General features: G+C 35.7%; 1 long non-coding RNA gene across 1 annotated transcript; it reads right to left on the bottom strand.

Moving 5' to 3' along the window:
- Nucleotides 1–6,827: 6,827 nt before the first annotated feature.
- On the bottom strand, nt 6,828–8,086 carry LOC140021073 (uncharacterized). The gene is made up of 3 exons (XR_011825052.1): nt 7,986–8,086; nt 7,592–7,648; nt 6,828–7,412 (listed from the first exon to the last, which is right to left on the bottom strand). It is a non-coding gene; the product is annotated as an uncharacterized lncRNA (long non-coding RNA).
- Nucleotides 8,087–26,019: the final 17,933 nt, after the last annotated feature.

The following is a 26,019-nucleotide window of genomic DNA, read 5'->3' as shown; positions in this document are numbered from 1 at the left end:
CCTCGTCTCGAACAAATAAACAGATTGCAGAGCAGAAATCAAGTTAAATAGCAATGGAGGGGAGTGGTACACTCACCGGCTCAACTTCAAAAGTTTTCACTTCAGATTGGCCTTAATCGCCAAGAAACCCTAAAATAACCAAAATAAACCAATTGAAGGTTTTACTTCCAGAATCGAGTAAACAGAATGCACATGTGAGGCTCGACTACACGTCGTACGCCTTGCCAAATAAATACTAGTGCAAGAATGCAAAAAAAAACACGATTCCCTTGGAAACGAAACGGTAGCATGAAGACCTAGGCGCAAACAACCCAAAAGCCCTTTCATTTCTACCAAAAGGCAAATCCAACTTAAAAGAACCAAACGGCCTAGAAAATCGGGCAGCACTTCCCCTAAATTTCTTACTTTTCCAGCCATTAAGGCTTCATTATTTCCTCAAATTAGCCCCAACATTTCACACCAAAGGTCATCTCATTTCCCAAAAGCCGTACAGGGCTCAAAGTGGTACAAGTACAAAAGTTAGCTAGGAAACAACCAAAATGAAAGCAAGCCCTAAGAGAGACTCGACGACGAGTCATAAAACAATGCTGAACACAACCCCAATAGGGTCTCATATGCATAAATAAACATGGTAGCAAACCAGCAATTAATATATGACCTTAACTTAAGCCTTAATAGAAAAACCGTGTTTGATCTTATAATGCGGTAATGGCGTCAATTTCACTACGGTTATCGGTTGGGGGTGTAAGACCCACCGATTCGAAGCTATGAAACAGGGCTACAACAATGTAGAAGGGCACTCAATCCAGTTCCTAGCTTAACTAGGTCGAAAGTGCCAAATACTATACCAGAATTACCAAAACAGGTTTGCAAAACACAGAAAACTGTAATTACTATAACTCAGTCTATACAAGTCCAAATGCCGAAATTCCAAAGGCATATGATAGCTAAGACATCCAGTAACATTTCATCAGAAGACACCAACTTCAAAATCCAAACCAAATCCAGTCAAAATAGGCAATTACTATCGCAGTTCCGCACATTCTGTTCACCAAAAACAGCAACAGTAAAAACGGCATAACTCTCTCTATACTACTCCAAATTCCCTGAAATTTTGCAGGCACTTCTTACTCACCAATACCTACAACTTTCATGTTTTGAGCAAAGTCCAATTCGACCTCTAGCTATGACCTAAAATTTCGGACAGAATAGGGGATTTAAGAACCCTAACTTTTCAATTTTCACACCAAATCCAAAATTGATTGCATTTAACCACAATTCACACTCACTAGAGTCATTTCCAACCATTACAATCCATCATACAAGCACCCAACATCAAGATCATATTAAACCAGAAAAATCATCAATAAAATGAAAAACTTCACCAAATCACTTCAAACCAAGATAAAACCAGAAATTTCAGCACTTCAAGCACTACTAAGCATAATTTAAGCTTCATAGGGTGTAAGAGGGTGTTCAAGCTTCACTTACCAAGAAACAAGAGAGAAGAGGCTGTTGAACACCTTAAACCTTCAACCAAGCTTCAATAAACAACTTACTAGCACTAGAAGGTAAGATTGTATGGAATGGAATTGGATGTAACCAATGTTTTTGGTTGATTTGCAACAAGTAGAAGCTTGAATGGTGAAGAAAGTTTCTTCCTTCCTTGCTCAAGGTGGCCGGCCAACAAGAGAAGAAAAATGGTGATTTTTTGTGCATTTTTTTGATATATAATCCTTTGGTCAAAAAAGTCAAAATTGGGAATAGTAATTCTTAAAAAAACTTCCAATGAGGAGGTGACACTTGTCACCTCCATAAATGCATTCTTATCTTTCTTTCCTCTCTCACATCAATCACTTCACACATTCTACTTATCACTTAACACCCGATAAATTTTAAACAGTATCCGAAACTTAACCTTATTGGCCGAATTTTTCCGAACTTTTCGCACTAGTGGGTCCCACGTCCACTATTTACTCTTAATTTTCTAAAAATTCTCCAATGCTAGAAAAATCATCTTAAAACTATAATTGCTCATAAAATCCACTAAGAAAATATTTCTAAACCAGAAAATGCAGAAAACATGCAATTAAAGGGAACTAAACCCTAAGAAAATAATTAGGGTTTTACGGGTTCTCACACTCTCCCCCCCTTAAAAGAATTTCGTCCTCGAAATTTCTTATTAACGGAATCTATCAAATCTAGAGTACCCAACGGACCATACCTTCTCCATCCTCAGACGAGTCAGGGACCTGATGCTGCTCTAGAGAATATACTCGAGCTGGTGCCTTCGATCCCGTCCCTTCTTCTTTCGTCTGTCCAGGGTTGTTCTTGGCGGGTTGCTGAGAATTGGGCTTGGTCGGTGGCAGAATCCCTCTCCGCTCGCGCAGGCGAGCTGGACAGTTAGCAATCCGATGTTCAGCGCTTCCACAGCGCAAGCATTTTCCTTCTTTCTTCCAGCAATTTGTTTCCGTATGACTTGGCCCTCCGCAATATCCACAGGGACCACGAGTAGCAGAGACCAGTCCTCCCTGAGGGACATCACGCGACACCCCTGGTTGCCGTACTTCCCCGTTTCCCTTGCGAACTTTAGAGATTGTACTATTATCTGCTTGTTCTGAGCTGCTTCCCGGAAAACCCCTTTTTCTTGCTTGGAAGTTTCTAACTTGTAACCCTGCAGTTTCAACGCGCTGGGCTTTTTCCACCGCATCACTAAAGGCATTAAGTTGGGCTACCGCCAGATCTTTTTGAATTTCCACGTTCAAGCCCTGGATAAAACGCCCTGAAAACAACATATAATTTAAGAAAATAGGATCTGAATGCAAGTGAATCCTAACATCTTCTTGTTATTTGAGCTGCAAAAAATTAACTATACCTTTTTAACAAATGAAAAAATTGGAAAGACCAACATATCATACCAGATTTTTTATTGCCTACAAAGATTGAAACCATTCTAGGGACCAGTAAATCTGCTATAATTAAGGCAACATTCTCAAAATGTTATCCCCATTACATGATTAGAAGCCAATCATAGCTTCTTAGAACCAAATCAACACGAATTTTATTTAAAAAAAAAATTGACATTTTTGTAAACTAAAATAAAATAAATAAATGATGTTCTCGTAAAAGAAAAAGGAAAGGCAACATCTCTGCAAATACGCAAGGAAGAGGTATTTAAAACAAGTATCTAAATTAATAGGGCTCTATGATCACTTACAGTGCTATTGGACGTTTGTCAAAGAAATCCCAGAAACTTAGAACACACAAAATATTTTCTTGTTAAGGATTCAAATACAGAAAACCTAGAAAATTACAACCAGAACTTAATTTACCAAAATAAAACATTAAATTTATCAACTTTTCCCACCTGCAATCACAAAAAAGGGGTCAAGTTCAAATCAGATAAGTAAAAAGAGAAAACAACATGAACAAAATATTTAATGAAAAAAATCTCAAAATGTTCAGATTCAAAACCTAAAAGGATTTCAAATTTGTCTGTAACACTTGCTCATCACATACATAGATAGGAAAAGGGGGAAAGAAAGAAGAGGATTTTGACCAAAAATAAAAATAAAAAATAAGAGAGAAGAAGAGGAGAGGAAGACAACCAAGCAGAGGCAGAAACATCTAGAGCCCTATTATCCTACAATATAAAAAAAAAATAAACAACATTAGTTTGGTCAAAAAGCTACAACTAAACCCCTCATTTCACTAACCAAAAAAGGGAAAAAATTAAAGGGCTAATTATTTTTGGCAGAGGAAGAAAGAACCTTAGAGCAAATTATTTTTTCTTCTTACCATTCGTTCTCATCAAGATAGATAGAAGATAAGAAGACGAAGATGATGCTGATGATGAAGATGAAAGGATGAGGGGCGTTTCGGTTGAATCAAGTTCGCTCTTTATCTACTTATGTTGAAAACAAGATTTCTTAATTATTTTTAAACATCAGTTGTAAGTACTCATGTTATTCACACATAATTCAAGTTAACCAGAGACATACATGTATATTGAGAAATTTTATGCGCAAATCCTCATGGCTCTCTTATTATTCATATAACCAAAGAAAATAATCATACCAGTCTACTTTCAAGGGCATATATCTAATGTTTTACTCTAGCAGCAGCTGAAAAACCCAAAATTCTCCTCATTTTAAGCAACGGTCCACATGGATACTATTGATGCAGCTAATGCAGATCTGCAAAAAGTCATAATAAAAATTTCTTTGTACTGTCAATCAGAGAGTCATAGAGAATACAATTTATCTGCAATTCTTCAAATTTCAGTCCCAATTAAAGGGCAACATCACTATATTTTGCATGGTAACACTTAGTTATAGATAGCCTTAATTTCTATTGTAAGATCACCATAAATTGGATGAAATTTTCACTTAGACATTTTCTCAAACAACTCAAATGCACTACACAAAATCACTGGATTCTAAGGCCACAACTGAGGGACTACTCTAAGGCCATAACTAAGGTAAATAACAATCTATCAAAAGCTATACAGCACCACTCAATACTACATACATCTACCATCATCAATGTCCTCAAAGAAAAATCTCCAAACACTTTGCAGCCCGAGGCATATCTACTATCACTATCTCAAGCTTTATCACAATTGACGTGCGCGGAGTATACATATACAATTAAGCTCATCCTAATCAAGTTTTACATTTATAAACTCCTAAATACCCCACACGCGATTTATCGCAAGTATACGAATCGTGAGCGAGTATAGGGTATTAAGGGTCGATCCCACAAGGAAGATTGCAATTACCGGTACTACTAAAGCTTCTCTATTATTTAGACTATCAATGAATTATAACAAATTAAAGCCTACTGAAATTATACAAGAAAATAACAAATGAAAGCTCCTTAGGTTGTGGTATCCCTAACTACTCATGCAAGTGTTATATTTGTATCATTGAGTACTACATCTAGGCTAGTTATAGTGTGATTTCCTTATGCATTTGAATCCTACTTTCGTAGTGAATCAATTATACTTATAACTAATCCATACCTATTCTCATGGTTATGAAATTAGCTACAAGTTCATTTTTTCAATGAAATTACATGAAATGAATCACTAAAAACCACATAAGTGCACCTCTACTTTCGTGAGTGTACTCCCTATGTTTAGCACTTCTTGAACTAGTGTTAAATCTCAATTTTCATTGCAGAAACAACACCTTAAATAATCACAATCAATGGTACCAGATTAATCATGATTTAAAGAGCCAAAGTGCTAAATAACTTGCTCAAATCATAGCAGTCAAATAACCAAATAATAAACACTAACAATTATAGAAAGTTCAACCAAACCCAAGGCTTAAACTTTAGAAACACATAATGAACACAAAATCCAGAACTTGTATATTAACTAAAATTGGAATCAAATACAAAAGATAAAGAATTTAGAAGGAATACAACCCTTGTCACATGAGCTTTCTTCCTTGCCTTCTTCATCCTCCATCTTCATCCTAATCTAGATAATAAACAAGAATGGAAAAGCTACACTACTCTATACTAAGCTAAACTAACACTAGGGAGATGAAAGAGCTACATTTCTGCAACTTCAAGCTTCTCCCGTATGTCTCTCTATTTTTCTGCTATGAACTCCCCATCTCCTTTTTTGCAATGAATTTGGCTATTTAATGATGAAAGGTGGTCAAGAAATGAGGATTACATCTCTCTTTTACAGCTGGGAATGTTTCTCACATGTCTAGCATCCAATGTGAGTTGGTGGAGGTGAAATTGAGTTTTACGCGTACAGAGCAGCCTTTTCTGACCAGTGATCCGAGCTGCTACAGTACCTCGGATCCGTATGGATCCGAGCTCAAATCCACTAACCCAGAAACAACCGAGGGTTCGGATGAATAGTGGATCCGAGTGTGGATCACTTGCTCTGTTTTTGGCCCAACTTCAACCAATCTTTTCTTGATGTTAGAGGCTGAACCAGCTCATGTCTAAAACACGAAAGTTGTAGCCTTTTGAGTTATCTTTCTAATGCATCAAGAATCACCTCATTTGGATCTGTGTAGGCTGAGATATGACTGAAATACCCTTGCCTGCTCATTGCCCTGTTCCAGCTTCGACCAGTAGAAATTTGCTATTGTAATTCGGCATTTTGACCTGGAAAACCTTCAAACTGGATTTAGATGTCTTCACCAAAGTTGTAGATCTATCTCTTATCTTCAAATGGGTTCAAGAATCATCCCAATCCGATCATTGTAACTCAAGTTATAGCCGAAATACGAAAATGTGTCAAAACTGTCAAAATACACAAAATCCAAGTAAAAAGTGATAAAAACCTCATTTAATCACTTAAAAACATTTATTCACCAATTATAGCCAAAATGATTCATATTCTTCCAATAATATAACCAAAGTGACTAAAAATAATATAAAATGTCACACAATTATTACGTAAATTAGTCACTTATCAACAATTCCATGAAAATCTTCATAATACATATACCATAGCTTTAATAAGAGACAATCCATTTTGAAAAAATGCAGTTCAAGGGATTTTGAGAAATTTCAAAGAAATTATTTTTCATGAGAACAGGGAAATTGACCAAAACTATCATGGGCATGCGATTAGTAGTTTTCAAGTACTCTTGGATCACTTGGCGTATTTGTGAATGTTTCAACTGGATAGACAAAGACAACACAAACAGCAAGCTTTCATACACTTTTCACTATAAAACACAATGCAAAAGACAAATAAACCATGTATTGAAATTCAATAGTGAAAGATGAAGAAGTAATAATACATAAATACATATATATATATATACACACACACACACACAAGCAGAAGATAAAGAGCTTGATTATATTGGATTCCACAACCAGATGCTTCAGTTAACATTAGTCTATATGTAACTTTTGTTTGGTTGACTTATCTTTTTCCGTTAAAAATAGATAATTAATTCAAAAAAAGCATCGCATTGGAAAACCCTGTAAGAGGAAAATATAAAGGGCAAACCAACTATGAATGAAATTAGCATTAGAAAGTTTTGGATGATGCAAAATGAAACCAAACGTGGAAACTTTCGACCGGCAAAAAAAAAAACTATCCACAATAACAAAACTCAGAGATCACAAACACTTACAAATACTCAAAGGAAAGCAATGCCAAAGTAAGACTACGAGCAGCAGCAAAACCAATAACTAAACAAGACATTAAAACCTTTACCCTTCAATAAAATGGAAAAAACGAAGAGAAAATAGAAACTTGGAGGTCTAGTTTAGCATAAAATTAGAAAAATGATTGAAAAATAAACTAAAGAAAAACTCAAACCTTGAAAAGTTTAATCTTTTTTCCTCCTTCCCGTCAATTTTCCTTCCAAAAATAAAAGAACCAGGTTTATCTTCCTTTCATTCGTTGACACTGTCTGCTCTCTCTACAATAGAGAGAAAATTTGTGAAATGAATGGAATAAAAGATAAAATATTCCTTTCACAATAAAAAAAAAAGTTCTCAATCAAATCTCTAAAACCAAAAAATGAAAATATAAAAATATGAAAAGCAAGTATGTCAAACATGGAGGTCTAAATTCTTTGCTAAAAAAAAGCTTCATTACCTTAGACCCTTTCCTTCTTCTGTATTATCACCCATCGAAAGAACACTTTCTTCAAACCTAAAAAACAGCAGGGAGTAAAATACATAGTTAGATTGAAGACTAAAAAATGAAAGAACTGAAAAAAAAGAACTCCAAGTCTTTCTTTGATACAAATAACGATTTACCAAAGCAAATGGAAGCGTGAGTATTTTTTTTTTGAGAAAAAAAAAAAGAGAGGAAGAACTGGAAAAGAGAGAAGCTACTGAGAGGAAGAGAAGAAAGAGAGGGACGGCAGAAGTATTGAGAGAGAGAGAGAGAGGATAGTTAATTTTGTAACCCTAGACATTTTGTGACAAAAAATCGAAGAGGAGTGGGTGTGATTTGACATGGGCCACTGTTTGCAAGAGCAGCTCACCTGCTCTCTAGCAACAGAGGAAGAGGAAGAAGCAAGAAACGAAGAGATGGAACTCTGTCCTCCGCTTGTGCTATTGTTAGTCACTTTGTCTTATACAATGCTCTCTTTCTTGTTAGAATAGAATTACAATGATGATGAAGAAAAAGGACAGCTATTAATTATTGCTCTCTTTAGTGGGTTCCATACAGCAAAACACTCAGGCTTAGAAACGCACGGCCCAATTTGCAACCTCTGCATTAAAAACAAAACACACACACACACAGATGGACGAACACACTCTAGCCAATAACCATTGGCCACGTCAGCAAAACAAGCAGCCCTTTTGAGCCATGGCATTCGCCCTTTTATACATATGTTAATAAATTAAAACTTTTGGCTCAACATTAATAAAATATTGCTTACTTGCCCTCACTGCTTGAATTGAATCAAAATCTTTAATTTATATGTGTAAATTAATAACTATGCACCCACATTTAGTGAATATTGCCCATCAATCTTCAACAAAATATTTATTTGATATTCTAAGTCAACAATTTATAAATAAATAAATAACTACACATTTCACCTCTTACACTTAATTAAAACCACAAACAAAGACTAAATTTTACTTTTACTCATTTTCTACTTCATTCTCAATACACTTTAAAAACACAAATACATTTGAAAAATTTTGTTAAATTTTTAACTGTGATTGAAACTCAAAAAAATTGCTTTTTCTTCATTTCACTTATTATACTTGCAGTTGATATTAATTTTGTAACATTAATTGTCAATTAGAGCGAAACATTTTTCTCAATTTACTGGCTACTTTTCATAAATATGTGGTGATCGAGGACTGACTCCCCATTAACCAATCAAATTTGTTGAATAACTAAGTATTTAATAGTATAAATTCTAATAACGTGTAATTGGAAATAGTAGTAGGTGTAGTTTATTTGGAATCAAGCAAGTTCAAGCATCTAACTCCAAGGATTGGAACACCTGCATCAATCACTTTTTTTCTATCTTATATTACACCAACCAAAGAAGGAATCATTGAAAAAGGGCACGAAATTAAAGAGAAGCTAAACTAGTTTGATAGCTTAATTAAAGAACGAGTTACAAATAAGAACCTCAAACTAAACAAAATCTAACGATTTGTATTTTGTGCACTCAATAAGTATAAATTTTATTACATGGACATGTCTGCCATACATATCTAAGGCTCTGTTTGATAACCTATCTCAACACTTAAACTTAATAGATTCAGATTTTAATATATTCGGATTGTTTTATAATAAAAAAATTGAATATATGAATTAATTAAATGGTACTTATTTTCTAGGCAAAACTTGTTCCCAAAATTAAGTGATAAACTATTTACTTATCACTGAATGTGATATGTACTCAAATGTATTAAATTTAGTATTTAACAATTCAATAATTTAATGGATTCAAATTCTAGATTTCAGATTTCAGATTTCAGACATCTGTTTTCAAACTTTTATTTTATCAAACACATCCTAAGCTAATAGGAGACTTTCAATTGGTCATCTTCTGCAACAGCAACATATGTTAATATATAGATGATTTTTGATGGTTAATCTTGATAGATAAGGGTATTAGTGTAAACCAAGAAACAAAAAAATAATTGCTAATTTAACTCCTTGCTAAGGGTATTAGTGTAAACCAAGAAACAAAATATTAATTGCTAATTTAACTCCTTGCACAACGATAGTGTACTGAAATCCTTATACTAAATAGCCAATTGAAACTGCTAATTTAATTCATAAGAAATTAAAGCTAATAAATGAATCAAAGAAATTCTGTAACAGGTCTTGTTAACCTCATGTTCATCTGACTGGTAATGGTCTGAGGAATTCCTTCAAGGATTACATCAACTTGGCTCAACTGTGAGGCTTTAAACAGGTTGTCAAAGTAGCTTGTTACTTCCTTCTCCACTTCAGATTTAGTATTACACCAATTTCCATTCTACATCTGAAGTGTAGCTATTTTATTTCTCCTTCTTCTGGCCTCAATCACAGCATGAAAATAACTTGTATTCTTGTCTTCCTCCTGAAGCCACTTTACTCTAGCTTTTTGTCCCCAGAAGACTTCCTCTTTTCTATAGGCATCAGCAAGCTTTTTCAGCAGATAATTGATTTCCTCTTTTGCATTAGGCCCCCTTGCATGCCTGGTATCTGTGATTTTCTGCTTTATACCTCAATGTCCTTCTTGGCATTACCCTTTAACTTTTTGTTCAATCTCATCAGCTCAAATCTACAATCTTAGATTTTATTCTGAAGTCTAAAAAATCTGGACCCCTCGTGCCTGTTTCCCCATGCTTTTGCAACTACCTCTCCTACTTCTTGATATTCAAGCCATTTCCTATCAAAATAGAATCTCCTTTTCCAATTTCTTCTTATTGGTTCAGTTTCCATCAACATCATACAATGATCCAATGCTTCAACATGAATGTGAGTGCACTTTGCCCTGCATAGGTCTCCTTCTATTCACTATCCATTAGAACTCTGTCCAGTCTTTCCTTTACCTCTCTTGTATTATATTTATTACTCCAAGTCCAAAGCTTCCCCTCAAACCCCACTGAATTTCTTCAATTTGGATTTGAAAATTCTAAATTTATTTTGTCAGATATCAACTTGATATATGGATTTGAAATATGTCTAAGTTTCAGATACATACGAAGCTTGTTGTCCTTTTCTTTTCCGCTGTGTGGGTCACAAGTAACATGGACCTGACGACAAAAGTATACGATCCAAACATTAGAAACAAAAACTTTTAAGTACGAATAAACAAAGTATAAGTGGACTATCCCTTGGATTAAACAATAGAGAAACTTGTATTAGATATACGATCCATTGGACTATCCATTGATTAGAGAAACTTGTATTTTTTTTGTCAAAAATTAGAGAAACTTGTATGCAGAGACGGATTTAGAGTAAACTACAGTATGTGTAAACTAACAATTTTGCCTCCACTAATCCTGCCAATATCTTTAGTTTATATGTATAAATTAAAACTTTTGGCTCAACATTAATAAAATATTGCTTACTTGCCCTAACTGCTTGAATCGAATCAAAATCTTTAATTTATATGTGTGAATTAATAACTATGCGCCAACATTTAGTGAATATTGGCCATCAATCTTCAACAAAATATTTATTTGATATTCTAAGTCAACAATTTATAAATAATAAATAACTACACATTTCACCTCTTACGCTTAATTAAAACCACAAACAAAGACTAAATGTTACTTTTACTCATTTTCTACTTCATTCTCAATACACTTTAAAAACACAAATACATTTGAAAAATTTTGTTAAATTTTTAACTATGATTGAAACTCAAAAAAATTGCTTTTTCTTCATTCCACTTTGCAAAAAAAAAAAAAAAAAAAATCTACATAGTGATTGTCTACATAATTGTTCAAGTATATTGTTTATATTATGAGGTAAACATATATACCTCAATACTTGCACGGTTATATTTACACATCATATTCGCCCCTCACTGAATTGCATTTTTTTGGCTTCGCGACTACTTGTGTGTTTTCGAAGCTCTTTTGTTATCTTGAACTTATTATACTTGCAGTTGATATTAATTTTGTAACATTAATTGTCAATTAGAGCGAAACATTTTTCTCAATTTACTGGCTACTTTTCATAAATTTATTGTGATCGAGGACTGACTCCCATTAACCAATCAAATTTGTTGAATAACTAAGTATTTAAAGTGATAGGGTGCAAATTGTTATTAAATTTATGATTAATTTCTCCTTTTGTTTTGCCAAATATTCTTTTAATTGTCAGATCCTACTTATATTTAGTGTTTTGTGTTAATTATAGGGCGTTTGAACGAAATGTGCTAAAGATGGGGTAATTTCCCAACAATTGCAATCAAGCCCAAATGATTCGGGATTTACATGCGGAAGTTTCCTAATTTGAGCCAAATACCGAAGAGTCTTTGGTGGAAAATTTAGAAATCATTTATTTAGTTGTAGGAATTGATTAGGAAACATGAGACATTATATTTTGCAGTTTCATTCTTTTATTGAAAAAGGCGTTTTATTTGTAGTAGGATACACGAAGTAGGAAACTGGGGAGAAAAAGAAGGCCGAATTTCCATTGGATTAATACTTAGATTAGGTTTTTATCTTTGTTTTGATTGGCCGCATGTCTTGGGCTTTCTTTCATAGCATCGCGTTGGCAATTTTCTCAATAATGAAGAACTAATTTCCTTTTTTTGGTCGAGGAGTAACACGAATTTGGTTCATCTACATCTGTAAGATTTAATTGTTTTTATCACTTTCTTTTATTCCTTAGTATTCGTATATCTTTTGGCTTAATTTCTTATGATTATTTTGTTGTTCGAATATCAGAGCTCGATATTTTATTCAACTTGATAATCTATTATCAATTAGGATAGTTGAATCCGTAATTGTTTAATTGTCCTAAATAAGTGATGACTAACGTGATTGGGATCATGTTAGGGAGATATATGATCTAATTTAAATAAACTTTGGTAATGCGTTTATTGATTAGAACAAAACTTTTCTAATTTTTAATGCAAACGAGAAATTAAATTCTACAGGCGTACTTAGGGTTGTTTCTTGGTTAGGGAAGTAGTTAACGGGCGTACCTTAACTATCGAGACATAAAGGAAAAGTTGGTTGTTCATCACGTATATAACAACTATAACCTGTTTATTAGTGAATAATTGAGATAATTCTTGCATCGATGATCAGTTGTATGAATCACTTCTGGAGTTAATTTCTTGGCTAGAGCTTGTTAATCCTTGGTTTAATTTAATTTACTCTTGTTTAATTAGTTTTGTTTTCATTAAGTGCTTTATTTTAATTTTAGATCTCCCAAACCCCCCCCCCCTTAATTGAATTTACTTGAAAAGAAACAAACTTTCCACCTAATCCCTGCGAAGATGAACCTACTTGCCATTGTACTCATTTACATCTTTTAGAATAGGAATTTATTATTGCATAGGCACGACACCTATTAATTTTTTGACGCCGTTGCTGGGGATTGGTGTTAGAATATTTGTTTCTCATTTTATTTTATTTTCTGGCATTTTTGCTAGTTTATGCTTCATTCTTTTCGTACAGGTGATTTAATTTTTGATCCTGAAATTGAGAAGACTGCACATAGACTAAGTAAGGAAACCAGAGCAAGAAAGAGAGAGCAGTCATCTACTGCGTTTCCAGGGTTGAATTTGGTTGTGGATTTGTTGAAATCTTCAAGTGATTATTCAAGTGATTTTGAGCAAGAGGAAGATATCATGTCAAATAACAACCGAACCTTAAGGGAGTTGGCTGCTCCGGATTTAAACCAGCAGCATTTATGCATTACTTTTCCTGACTTTGCTGAAAGTGTAACGTTTGAATTGAAATCTGGACTAATTCACCTTTTCCCTAATTTTCATTATTTGCCTGGTGAAGAGCCTCATAAGCATCTCCAGGAGTTCACTGTCGTCTGTTTGAGTATGAAGCCACTTGCTGTGACTGAGGAACAAATTAGAATGCGAGCCTTCCTTTTTTCACTAAAGGGTGGTTATACTACTTACCAGCAGGGAGTGTCACAACATGGATGGACATAAAATAAAGTTTTTGTAAAAATACTTCCCTGCATCCCGGTTTGCCAGTCTATGAAAAGAGATCTGTGGAATTAAGTAGAGTTCCGGGGAGTCTCTCTACGAATACTGGGAGAGATTCAAGAAGTTGTGCACCAATTGTCCCCAACATCAAATTAGTGAGCAGCTCCTCATCCAATACTTCTATGAAGGCCTGCTCTGTAGAGAATGGAGTATCATCGACACTACAAGTGGAGACGCTTTAGTGAACAAGACTCCTCAGGAAGTTTGGGAATTAATCTAGGGGATGGCTGAAAATTAACGGGTATTTTACATATACGTACAAGTTAAAAAACTGAATTACACCCGTTCACTGCAAGTATACAGATCAACTAGTAGTTTAGGGTATATATCGGGTCGATCTCACAGGGAAGAGTGAAAAATTACCGGTATTACTAAAGCTTCTCTATTATTTAGACTATCAATGAATTATAACAAATTTAACCTACTGAAATTATACAAAATAACAAATAAAAGCTCCTTAGGTTATGGTATCCCTAACTACTCATGCAAGTGCTATATTTGGATCATTGAGTACTACATCTAGGCTAGTTATGGTGTAATTTCCTTAAACATGTGAAACCTACTTTCTTAGTAAATCAACTATACTCATAACTAATCCATACCTATTTTCATGGTTATGAAATTAGCTACAAGTTCATTTTTTCAATGAAATTACGTGAAATGAATCACTAAAAATCACAAAGGTGCACCTCTACTTTCGTGAGTGTATTCCCTATGTTTAGCACTTCTTGAACTAGTGTTAAATCTCAATTTTTATTGCAGAAACAACACCTTAGATAATCACAATCAATGGTACCAGATTAATCATGATTTAAAGAGCCAAAATGCTAAATAACTTGCTTAAATCATAGCAATCAAATAACCAAATAATAAACACTAACAATTATAGAAAGTTCAACCAAACCCAAGGCATAAACTTTAGAGACACATATTGAACACAAAATCCAGAACTTGCATATTAACTATACTTAAGAATCTGATACAAAAGATAAAGAGTTGGAGAAGAGATAATCCATATCACTTGAGCTTCAACTCCTTCTTCTTCATCTCTATCTTCAGCCTAATCTAGCCAATATACAAAAAATGGATGAACTATACTAGTCTACACTAAAACTAATCTAATACTCAGAAGATGTAGGAACTACATTTCTACACTCCAAGTTTCTCCCGTATGTTTCTTCATTCCCTTTTCAATATTTGCTAGCTAGAGAGAATTTGCTATCAGAAAATCTGGCTACGTATGGATGTCCCAGCTCCTCCCTTGTGTCTCTGCATAAAAGGTGGTAGAAAGTCTACTCCTCTCACTTCATAATTTCCTCCACTCAAATTTTGTAAAAAGAAGTCAAAGATATGATGTTTCCTTTTGTCTACAACTCATTTGGCCTTCTCTTTTGTTGCAGAAGCATGTGCCACCGATTTTTGTCCCTCAAAATAGCTGTAAAATTTGTGAGAAAGGTAAAGAAAAATGGTTGTGCCACTTGCTGAAGAGAGAGACAGATCCGAGCCTCGAATCCGAGGGGTGAAGATAGATCCGAGCTCGGATCAATGATGATCCGAGGGCCTTCTCTGATGGATCCGAGCTCGGATCGTTTGTACTCGGATGCACTACACCAGAAGTACAGACGAGGGCTCGGATCGCCCCTTATTCTCACGGATCCGGGCTCGGATCCGTGCTAGTATTTTCCAGTTTTTCACTTCTTTTCCTTTTTTTTCATTTTTGCTCCTAATTTCTTGTGTACTTTATCCTCTGGACAATCCTTACACTTCTTTCAGCTCGTGCATGAATTTCATACATCGATATCATTCACAATTTCACAAAATTAACGCATTAATCCACTCATTTATCAAGTTTTGAACACTTAAACAATATTTAAGCAATTATCATCAATAGAGTTCAAAAATGGCTTTAATCTTGTCAAAACATGCCAAAAGTTCATGCCAAAATTGTACAAAATACATGTTAAATATTCACTTATCAAATTCCCCCACACTTGAATCATTGCTTGTCCTCAAACAATATGCACAAAACTTACTCTAATGATTCAATAGATAAAACAATATACGTACTTTTGTCAAATTTAATTCCTCAAAAACCTAGAAACCAATCATTATGTCATTTCTCAGATTACACTAAATATTCATAATATCAAGTTAAAGAAAGATAAGTATGCCTTAATTTTAACAACTTCAAATCAATCTCTCATTCTATCCTAATTTCACAAATAAGTAAATCTCATAGTCAATTCTATGACCTTCCTCATCCCATAACCATCAAAATTTTCATAACTAAGAGGGATTTATTCATACTTCATTTTACTTAAATAGTAGAAATGTCTTTTTACGCGAAAATTGACACTTTTAGGTGAAAATTCCCGGTTACTCAACATTTTAGTTATTCAAATTACTAAGCATACTTTTAATTCCAATACCTTTTTACGCGAATGTCGACATTTATAAATGCCAACCCTTGGTTACTCAGTATGTGAATAATTGGAGTAGAAAATAATATCAATATATATATATTTTCTCTTTTTTTTAAACAATAATAATTTTTTTTCTTTTCCCTCTAAACATAATTAAAGGAAGAATCTGGCCTTGTCTTGACTATATCAATCACTTACTTATAAAATTAAGTAAGAATGAGAAATATCATTAAACGTGCAAAATTCTAAGCATAATTTTCCTTATTTAACCAAATATACTTTCTAAAATATAAAAATGCTAATTGCACAATGACTAATTCCAAGTCAAATAAGGACTAAATTTTTCCAAAATACATATAACATTTTATCCAATGAAAGAATTAGACACTTAAAATTGAACATTTTGGCCATTAACTTGAAATATTGGAAAATATTTTAGAAAAATTTTGACAGAGTTTCCCCATAAAAATGGACAAAACTCCCTGTTAACAACCTCAGTTTCAAGAAAATTAACCTCATGACAATATTTCCAAATATAAATCCAACATGTTTAAGCCATAGACAACTAAAATCATGCATTTCAAGACACAATCATCCATAAGATAAGGTAATCCCTCCCCCACACTTAAAATTCTCAATGTCCTCATTGTAGAGGAAGGTAAAAGAAACTGAAACTTCCCTCAAATAGGTGGTGATGCAATTTGAAGCTCTTAATCCTCACGATCATCCCAATTCTGGCCAAAGTGAAACAAAAGGTACGAAGAAACATAAGTAGCACAAGATGAGCCAAAAATAAAATAAAATCTACAAAGTATATCTTAACAGAAGAAAAGACAAATAAAGAAATAAAAGATCCAATCCGCTAAGGAGCTTCATGGCTACTCGGAACGAGGGTCTACTGCCTCCTCGGCTCCATGAGGACCATGTGAGGTACCAATATGTCCCTCCTCCTGCTGAGGCATCGGAGTAGGTGACCGGCGGATATGAAAATGATTCTCAATCGCACGAAGACGGCGATCATGTCTGTCGAGTCGCTCTGTCATCGTCCGCTCGGTCTGGTCAATGCGTTCGACGACTCGTGTCTCCATACAGCAAATGGCATTGAGGAGCTCTTGCCACTTGGATCGCGGCGGAGGTGGTGGTCGTGGAACAGGAGGAGGAAGAGTCTGCTGTGCCTCCATCTCTTGAGTTTCTGCTTGTGGTTCAATGTGAGGTGGAGGCTGAGCGGAAGTCGATGCTTCTCTAGTGTCCCGAACTAGAGCAGCTCCAAAATCCGTAGGGAAACTCAAAGATTTGAGTATCGAGGCACTGACCTCCTCGGTAGCCCTAGTGATAGTGGCTTGCTCAGTTCCGAGAGGAACCTTGAGCTTCTCAAACAGAAGGGAGAGAAAGCGAGGGAACCCAAAGCAGGTTTCGCCGGCCCTCATTCGAGCGGTAGGCGCATGTAGCTGATGATAATACTGGGCAGAGGTATTCCAGTCAGCTGGCGACCTACTCCGTTCATCATCTTGTCCAGGAAGTAGAGGTCACTGTTGCGGAGCTCTCGTTTTTCACTTCTTTTTGGTACCACATTGTAAGCAAAAAGATAGAATATCAAGTGGTACCGAAGCTCGAAGGAATCCGCGTACACTATGAGCTTCTTAGAACTTCCTCGCTCACGGTATTGACGCTTAAGACGTGACACAGTTTCTCCTACTTGCCATGGATCACTTGCCTTGAATTCCTTGGTCAATTTCACGTCTTCTCCATCGTCCTTGAGTTTGACGAATTTGGCGATTGTATCCCGATTGAGAGCCACTCTTTTGCCTCGAACCCACGAGACGATGAGGTTGCCACTGTGGCTCTGTTTGTTTTCTACATTGGCGTAGAATTCCTGGACCAGATTGGGATAGTAATGCTTGGGCAATTGAAGGATGTTCTCCCATCCGAGTCTCTTGAATGCCGTAGAGATGTGGTAGTGCGCATCCACCTCCGGTGCTAGGTGCTTTTCAATGATAATTTCCTTATCTAAGCCTACTTCGTATCACTGTTGATTCTCGAGTGACGTGAATCTAGTGGTATCATAATCCGGAAGTAGCTCGTCTCGGCTAGTGGACGCTGTCTTACGCCGTGAGCGTGGAGGTGACTCAGGTGAAGGGGAGTTCTCCACTGGTGTCTCCTCAGGTGAGGGAGTACGTTCCTCGCTTGAACAGGGGGAAGGAGTGCGAATAATAGCCCTTCTTGTGCGAACCATTGTGCCTATATCAAGAACAAGATCAATGCACATTAAAAGTAATTTGAAAAAATTTCAACAGAGTTTCCCCTTGTAAAAGGACGAAACTCCCTGCCAACAATCAACAAATTGAAGCAAATACTCTGCTTAACACATTCTCAAATCCACTTTTAATATTTAGAAGATATATTTTCAATAAGGAAATCAACCCTCACATGATAAATCCAAATGTGTGAGATTTAAAACCATTTGCAAGCATAGAATATTATCTCAAAGTAAAACGGACTATCAAAGACAATGTGCTATTAAGTTAAGCCTTAATCATCAATTGAACACAACATCTCATTTCAAACAATTTTCAGCTTTTGTCTATTTCCCTCAAAGCAATACATAACAATCCACTATACTTGCTACAATGAACTTCATTTCAAATAATCAAATGCCAATTATACAAAGAAACAAGAAATTGCAAACAAGTATAATGTGTTTTCATGAGAAAAATTATACAAAATTTATCACCATATTAACAAATTTCTCGATTCTAAGCAAACAAGCATTTCTAATGACATATACTAGCACAATGTAGCAAAATTATAGCATTAAAATCCAACATATATGCATTTCCCAAATTTGTAGAAAAATACAAAAAAATTGAGAATTGAGAATTGTAAAATTTCAAAGAAAGTTGAAAATTGTTACCTCAAATGTGTAGAGTGATGATAAAGGAAGATGATGACGCAAAAATGAACAAGAAACAAGCTCAAATCCGCCTCAAAATGGAAGAAATCAGTTCGGCCCTTTTGTTTCCTAATGACGATCAAAATCCACTTTTGATGATGTTTTGCGGTGAAATAGCTTGGGGTTTTTGATCAATTTAGGGTTGGGAAGATGTTTATGGTGAGAAATTGATGATTGATGGATAAAATGGAAGATTAGAGAGAGAGGGCTAGGGTTTCGGGGAGAGAGAGAGGAGAAAGCTGTAAAATGGGGAACTGAGGCCTCGTTTCCCTTGTTATCGCGAACCGATTCGAGGTCGGATCCTTTCTTAACGCCCTCGGATCCGACAGGGGCTCGGATCCGCACCGACAGAAGCACAGACGATCTCTCGGATCTTTCTGGAAATTTTTTGGATCCGAGCTCGGATCAAAGGATCCATGGTCGGATCCGTCTGGGTTTTTTGGATCCGAGCTCGGATCTGTGTTTCTCTGCACTAATTGCAGAAACTGTAATTTTTCAAACTTTTTCTCCCTTTTCCGGTCAATTCCAAAACACGCTTTGAACAAACTTTTTATCAATTCTAACCTTCCACGCACGTGTAATATACCATAAATACATTATCCATCTTCTCAAAACACATCAAACACATCTACATTGCAAATCGAGGGGTGAGGTACTTTGATCATTTTTGCACTTTTACACCAAAATGGCTCTTTTGGGCATTAAATGCATATCAAATGAGTCCATGAGCATTTATAACCATGTTATCACCAAAACTCACTTGAACATACTTGAAATGCACAATGTATATATGAATGGTATTGCTAAACACTTAAAGCACAATTTGATAAGAAAACCTCCCTTTTTACAGTTGTTCTTCAATTGTACTTCCAAAATGGATGATGAAACTCCAGTACCTCCTACAAACAAGTGAAATACATCTAATTAGTCAATTAAATCATACCAAAATGTAAGAAACACATAAAAACACACAACTACAATATTATTATTGGATTGCCTCCCACAAACGCTTTTGTTTATAGTCGTTGGCTTGACTATTGAACCTCATTTTTTCAATGAGGCTTGGTTAAAGAATAATCCACCATTTTTGGACGTGGTGGATCATTAAAAGGTGTGACAGTCCCACCTCCCCCTAAGATGAACCAAAGGGCTCGGCGAACCGCCTGCCCAACTCTCGCCGGGACTCACTACAGTTCTCAATTAAAATACATCACTCACATCAAAACATGCTTCTTTACATGTATCAAAAGTTATAGCACGAGTTAGAAGTCACAAAACAAGCCCAATATGTCAAATACTGCATATAGGCAATTAAGTGCCACAAAATATAGAAGTATATGCAAGCAGGATACAAAAAGCCTCACGGCGCGCACCACCCTTCCTAAGTCCATAGTTAAACCAAAGGGTCCAAATATCACTAATTTCAATCAGATCACATGCCTTTACGAAATTAGATCCAATCAAACCATAACACAAGCTAAAACCAAAGGTTATCCATTCGAAATTCAAAATCTTTAATAAGCAAGCCACCAGCCAGAGCACCATCATCTCCAAGAATAACCAGTCTTAGGGTTTTATAGTTAAAACCTCAAGCTCCAAGTTCAAACCCAAGAAATAGGTACAACTTGCTAACTTAGGTGTCAAATGGAAACCAAGTCAATTCACACTAACTTTGTGCTCTTGAATGCGGTTACTCTATATCTCAAAGTTCCCTCAGTCCGTACACCTAAAGATAGGCTCACTCTTCTTGAAAACCAAGAATTTTAAAACATAAGAAGAGTATTTAAAGTAACCAAAAATCTTATCAAGTTTAAGATTTACATTATAAAAACATAAGTTCACCATTCTTCCGAAAACTCAAGATATATTTTTTTTTTTTTTGTAAAGCATAGACAAATTCAAGTGTGAGAATACACCAGTATACAATCAAGGGGGAAAAACTTAGTTTAGAAAATTTTAACCTTGTATCAGCCCATCATATACGAAATTCAACAAACTCATCAGTTATTCACAAATTTTCAGATTGAAATTCAAGTAAAATTCACATATTTACCAAAATCGGAAAATTATACATACTTAAGCATATACATATCATTTCCAATCATCGTTTGAAAATAAAACTAGTACATCCTCGTTTTTCTTTAGAATTTCAAAGCAGAAATTCTCTAGGAGGTAAATGGGCGGGAAAATACATTTTATTCCTTTGAAACTCTTTTATCTTGGTTCAAAATCACCATATATGGAGTTTGACCATCAAATCCCGGTCTCTTATCCTCTATAGCCAGTACTAATAATTGCCTCAATTCTTTCCACACTTACAAGTATAATAATAATTCAAATTCATCCAATCTTTCACTACTAATCCTCATCCCAATTTTTCCTTCAATATAACATCACCTAATTCCTCAATTTTTTTTTTCTACAAGTCCCAAGTAAGAAACTCTCAAATAATCAATTTCTTTAACCCCTAGGATACAATAGGTCCTCATTCACATAATATTCAAATTAATCCCACAGTTAGGCATCCTAAACTTTAAGCCGAGGATACACTACAAGATCTAGAGCCTAAGCTCTGATACCAACTGTGACAGCCCCACCTCCCCATAAAGCGAACCAAAGGGCTCGGCGAACCGCCTGTCCAACTCTCGCCGGGACTCACTACAGTTCTCAATTAAAATACATCACTCACATCCAATAACATAGGGTACAACCTCAAGAATAAACGAAATAACATTTTCAAACTTAGAACGAGATAAGTTACATTACAAATCTCAAGTAAGGGTATCATTCCCCGAATAAGATAAAAGTTCTCAGTTCTCAAATAATTACATCAAATACTTATCAAGTGAATCGAATTCAAATTATATATGAGATATCCCTTCAGGCACTAATAACTCAATACAAGCGCTTTCTTTGGCCTCGAGCCCTGTGGGAAAAAATTATTTTTGGGGGTCACTAATTAAGCCTTAGAACTTCCACTTCCAAACCTGTTAAGGAAAACAAATTGGGGTGAGCTAACGCTCAGTGAGGCCAAGGGAAAAACATGCAAGCATGCTAGCAAAGACACAATATAAAGCAATAACTCGAGTAACAAGTAACTGCAAAACGTTAAGCAACTAGGGAATTTAATCACAATAAAAAGATACGGGAGCTCTCAGGAGCTAATCCAGGCGCGATCCAAGCTCAGGTAGTTGACCCTCCGTCAACTTTCACAGTTATCCATGTAGAACTCCACTTATTACCTCCAACCACCATGACACCCTCTTGGATCCGTAACCAAACAAGCATGTAGGTGGTATCACTTAACAAGTATACCTAGCAAGACCCCTTATTTGGATCAAGCTATAACACTTCCCAAGGTTCACCAAGTTTCTCGATCAAGCCCTTACCGGCTCGAGTTACAAGGCTAGCCAATGGGTTGGGGCGTCCCCCCCATTCACTTTTAGGTCAATGAGACGAAACTCCAATCGACAAGATTTGGTCATAGCATTGAGACGGGATGAGCGGTACCTCCTACCCTAAAAGGGCATGATACATTCTGCCGCTCAATGCTCACGAAAAACACTTTCATTTGCATTCACATGTAACACGTATCACTTATCAAGCAAGCGATTTCATGAAAGAGAGGACAATGGCGATAAAGTACGCCCTAGCCTCATTAACTAGCAAGTACAAGAATCATTTTATTTAAACATTTTACATGCACTTGATACTCACCAAGTATCAAAAGTCAAAGTTTGAGAAATTAGCTCTAAGACGCTTCGTTGGGAGTTCCCTCGAAGTCCTCTTGAGATCCTGAAAGTATGCAATAATGCATTGTATCTCAAATTCCAGGCCATACAGTATTCGTGTAAAGAAAAGAAATAGTCAATTTTGACTCCACAATTCAAGTTTCCAAAGTATTTCAGTTCATAAGGAACCGACTTTCAAATGAGGTCTCAAGTGATAGGTGAACTCATGAAAATAGGTTTGAAATGCTCTAAGAGTTGTAAAAATGTAACCTAGGCCCTTAAAAGAACATTTAGGTCCAAATTGGAAATTTTCACTTTTCGAGTCATTCGTGGAAAAATCAGTCCGGAAGTTCGGAAAGTCTAAAATAGAAAATTTTACACCGTCAAAAACTTCATTCGAAGCATAACAACTTTGTAGAAGGTCACTTTCCAAGAGTCAAATCAGAAACAAGTCAATTTCTCCAAGAAAATTTACTATTCATTGAAGATAGGTCAAAACAGTCCAAGTTTTTCCAATAATTTTGGAATTTCGCTAAAAATCATAGAATCAAAACCAGCCTTTGAAATTTGATATGCATTTAAAGCTCCAATCCAGGTTTCAAATGAAAAAAACGGAACTCGATTCCGATGTTCCTAGCTCAAGAAATAAAAAGTTGAAGTTCGCTAAAATTCCTGGACTGTTGGCCTATTTTCCAGATTTAATGCACTTCGCTAATTAGGCCGTATCTCACTCGATTCTCAGTGAAATTGAAAACGGTTGGTGGTGTTAGAAACTAGGTTCACAAGGATATATTTATGCAGAAGAAATCATTTCCAAAATCCAGACATAAGCGGTTCAAAATCAAGCAACAAAATGGATTTTCTGGACAGTCTCGGATGAACAGTAATAAACAGGCAGCCAACTTTCAAAACTCGCCACGAATCGCTCGGGACGAACTAGAAAATGAGCTTGGTACCATTTTAAAGCTCTAAGAGTCTACTTTCAAATGCCACAAATGGTACTCAATTTCGATCAACGAGCAAAACGTTATAGCTACACAAATGTTGCTGGTCAGAAAATTCTGGAGCTTGTTCCAGTTTTGCTTCTTTACTTGTAACTCAAAATTTAACCAACCATTTGGGTTGATTTTTGGTAGACAACCACAATACACATAGCACAACATATCTACACCAATTTGGAAGCTCAATTAGCACCAGAAAATTTTCGAAATTACAGGGCAGCAGCAAACAAGAAAGTCGGCAGCAAGTCAGAAATTTCAGACAGTACCTTCTCCAAATTTCTAACTTTCTTCCAACTTCATTCCATCAATCATTCTATATACATGTAACATAGCACAATATCAGCAACCACAACATGCTAATTCATCACATCAGTCACCAATAAACATCCTCAAACCCTCGAGCATGTCATGGAATTGCAAGAACATAATTACTCAACCAATCAACCCAAATTCTACCATAGGTTGCAAACCCATGCTACCTTTGCTCCATTTGAGCTATAATTTTGCAAGATTGAAGTGTGGGTGAGTGAGTTACCTCAAGAACTTAGTTGGACAGCTTTAGGGCAGAAATCTTGACCGAAATTCCTCCAAGAAAACCGATGAACAGCCCCCTCTTCCAAGCTAGGATCAAAGCCCTCTAATGGATGATGAAATTTGGAAGTGGATTGAAGCAAGTTTGTGAGGATTTTGGCTAGATTTTTTTCTTCCCATCTTCGGCCAACTAGAGAGTGACGAGAGGAGAGAGAGTGAAATCAGGTATTGTAATGAAAGTGGAGAGAATTGGTGACTTAATGGTTAAGTCTAAGTGTCAACTCATGCTAGGTCCGTTTAGGGTTTTTGCGTGTCCAATTTTCGCGCTCGTTTGCAACTTTTGTGCACTAAACCTCTGAGGTAATTTCCCTAGTATATTAATAGTACATTACTAGTAGTCTAATATCATGTTCTTAAAATCTCCAATTAATCAAATTAATGTGCTTGTCGGAGCCTTTTCGGCACGCGCGCGTATAAAGGTCAAACTTAAGGGTTTTCTCGTTTGAACTTGAAAATTCAACTTATTCGATTCTAAAACTCTAAAATATGATAATCCAAGTATATATATATAACAATAAAAATCACGATAAGCAATTCATCTTGAATAAATTTGGGCATTAAAATAATATGCGCGTAAAGAACAAATCGGAAAAATTTATTTTCGAGAAATTCATGTACTTTAGTATATTTTTTTTTTATTTTTTTTTTTTGGGTAACTCGAGTACGAAATATTTTTAAAATGACTAATTTAACAATATTTTGAAATAATAAAATTATGGGTCATCACATCCTCTCCCCCTTAAGAGAAAGTTCAACCAAACCCAACCCAAGGCATAAACTTTAGAGACACATATTGAACACAAAATCTAGAACTTGCATATTAACTATACTTAAGAATCTGATACAAAAGATAAAGAGTTGGAGAAGAGATAACCCATGTCACTTGAGTTTCAACTCCTCCTTCTTCATCTCCATCTTCATCCTAATCTAGCCAATATACAAAAATGGATGAACTATACTAGTCTACACTAAAACTAATCTAATACTCAGAAGATGTAGGAACTACATTTCTGCACTCCAAGTTTCTCCCGTATGTTTCTTCATTCCCTTTTCAATATTTGCTAGCTAGAGAGAATTTGCTATCGAAAAATCTGGCTACGTATGGATGTCCCAGCTTCTCCCTTGTGTCTCTGCATAAAAGGTGGTAGAAAGTCTACTCCTCTCACTTCATAATTTCCTCCACTCAGATTTTGTAAAAAGATGTCAAAGATATGATGTTTCCTTTTGTCTACAACTCATTTGGTCTTCTCTTTTGTTGCAGAAGCATGTGCCACCGATTTCTATCCCTCAAAATAGCTGTAAAAGTTGTGAGAAAGGTAAAGGAAAACGGTTGTGCCACTTGCTGAAGAGAGAGACAGATCCGAGGGGTGAAGATAGATCCGAGCTCGGATCAATGATGATCCGAGACCTTCTCTGATGGATCCAAGCTCGGATCGTTTGTACTCGGATGCACTACTCCAGAAGTACATACGAGGACTCGGATCGCCCCTTATTCTCACGGATCCGGGCTCGGATCCGTGCTAGTATTTTCCAGTTTTTTACTTCTTTTCCTTTTTCTTCATTTTTGCTCCTAATTTCTTGTGTACTGTATCCTCTGGACAATCCTTACACTTCTTTCAGCTCGTGCATGAATTTTATACATTGATATCCTTCACAATTTCACAAAATTAA

Source organism: Coffea arabica, chromosome 11e (assembly GCF_036785885.1).
Source record: "Coffea arabica cultivar ET-39 chromosome 11e, Coffea Arabica ET-39 HiFi, whole genome shotgun sequence".
Lineage (NCBI taxonomy): Eukaryota > Viridiplantae > Streptophyta > Magnoliopsida > Gentianales > Rubiaceae > Coffea > Coffea arabica.
The sequence above is the reverse complement of the archived record's forward strand: the minus strand, read 5'-3'. Positions and strand labels throughout refer to the sequence as shown.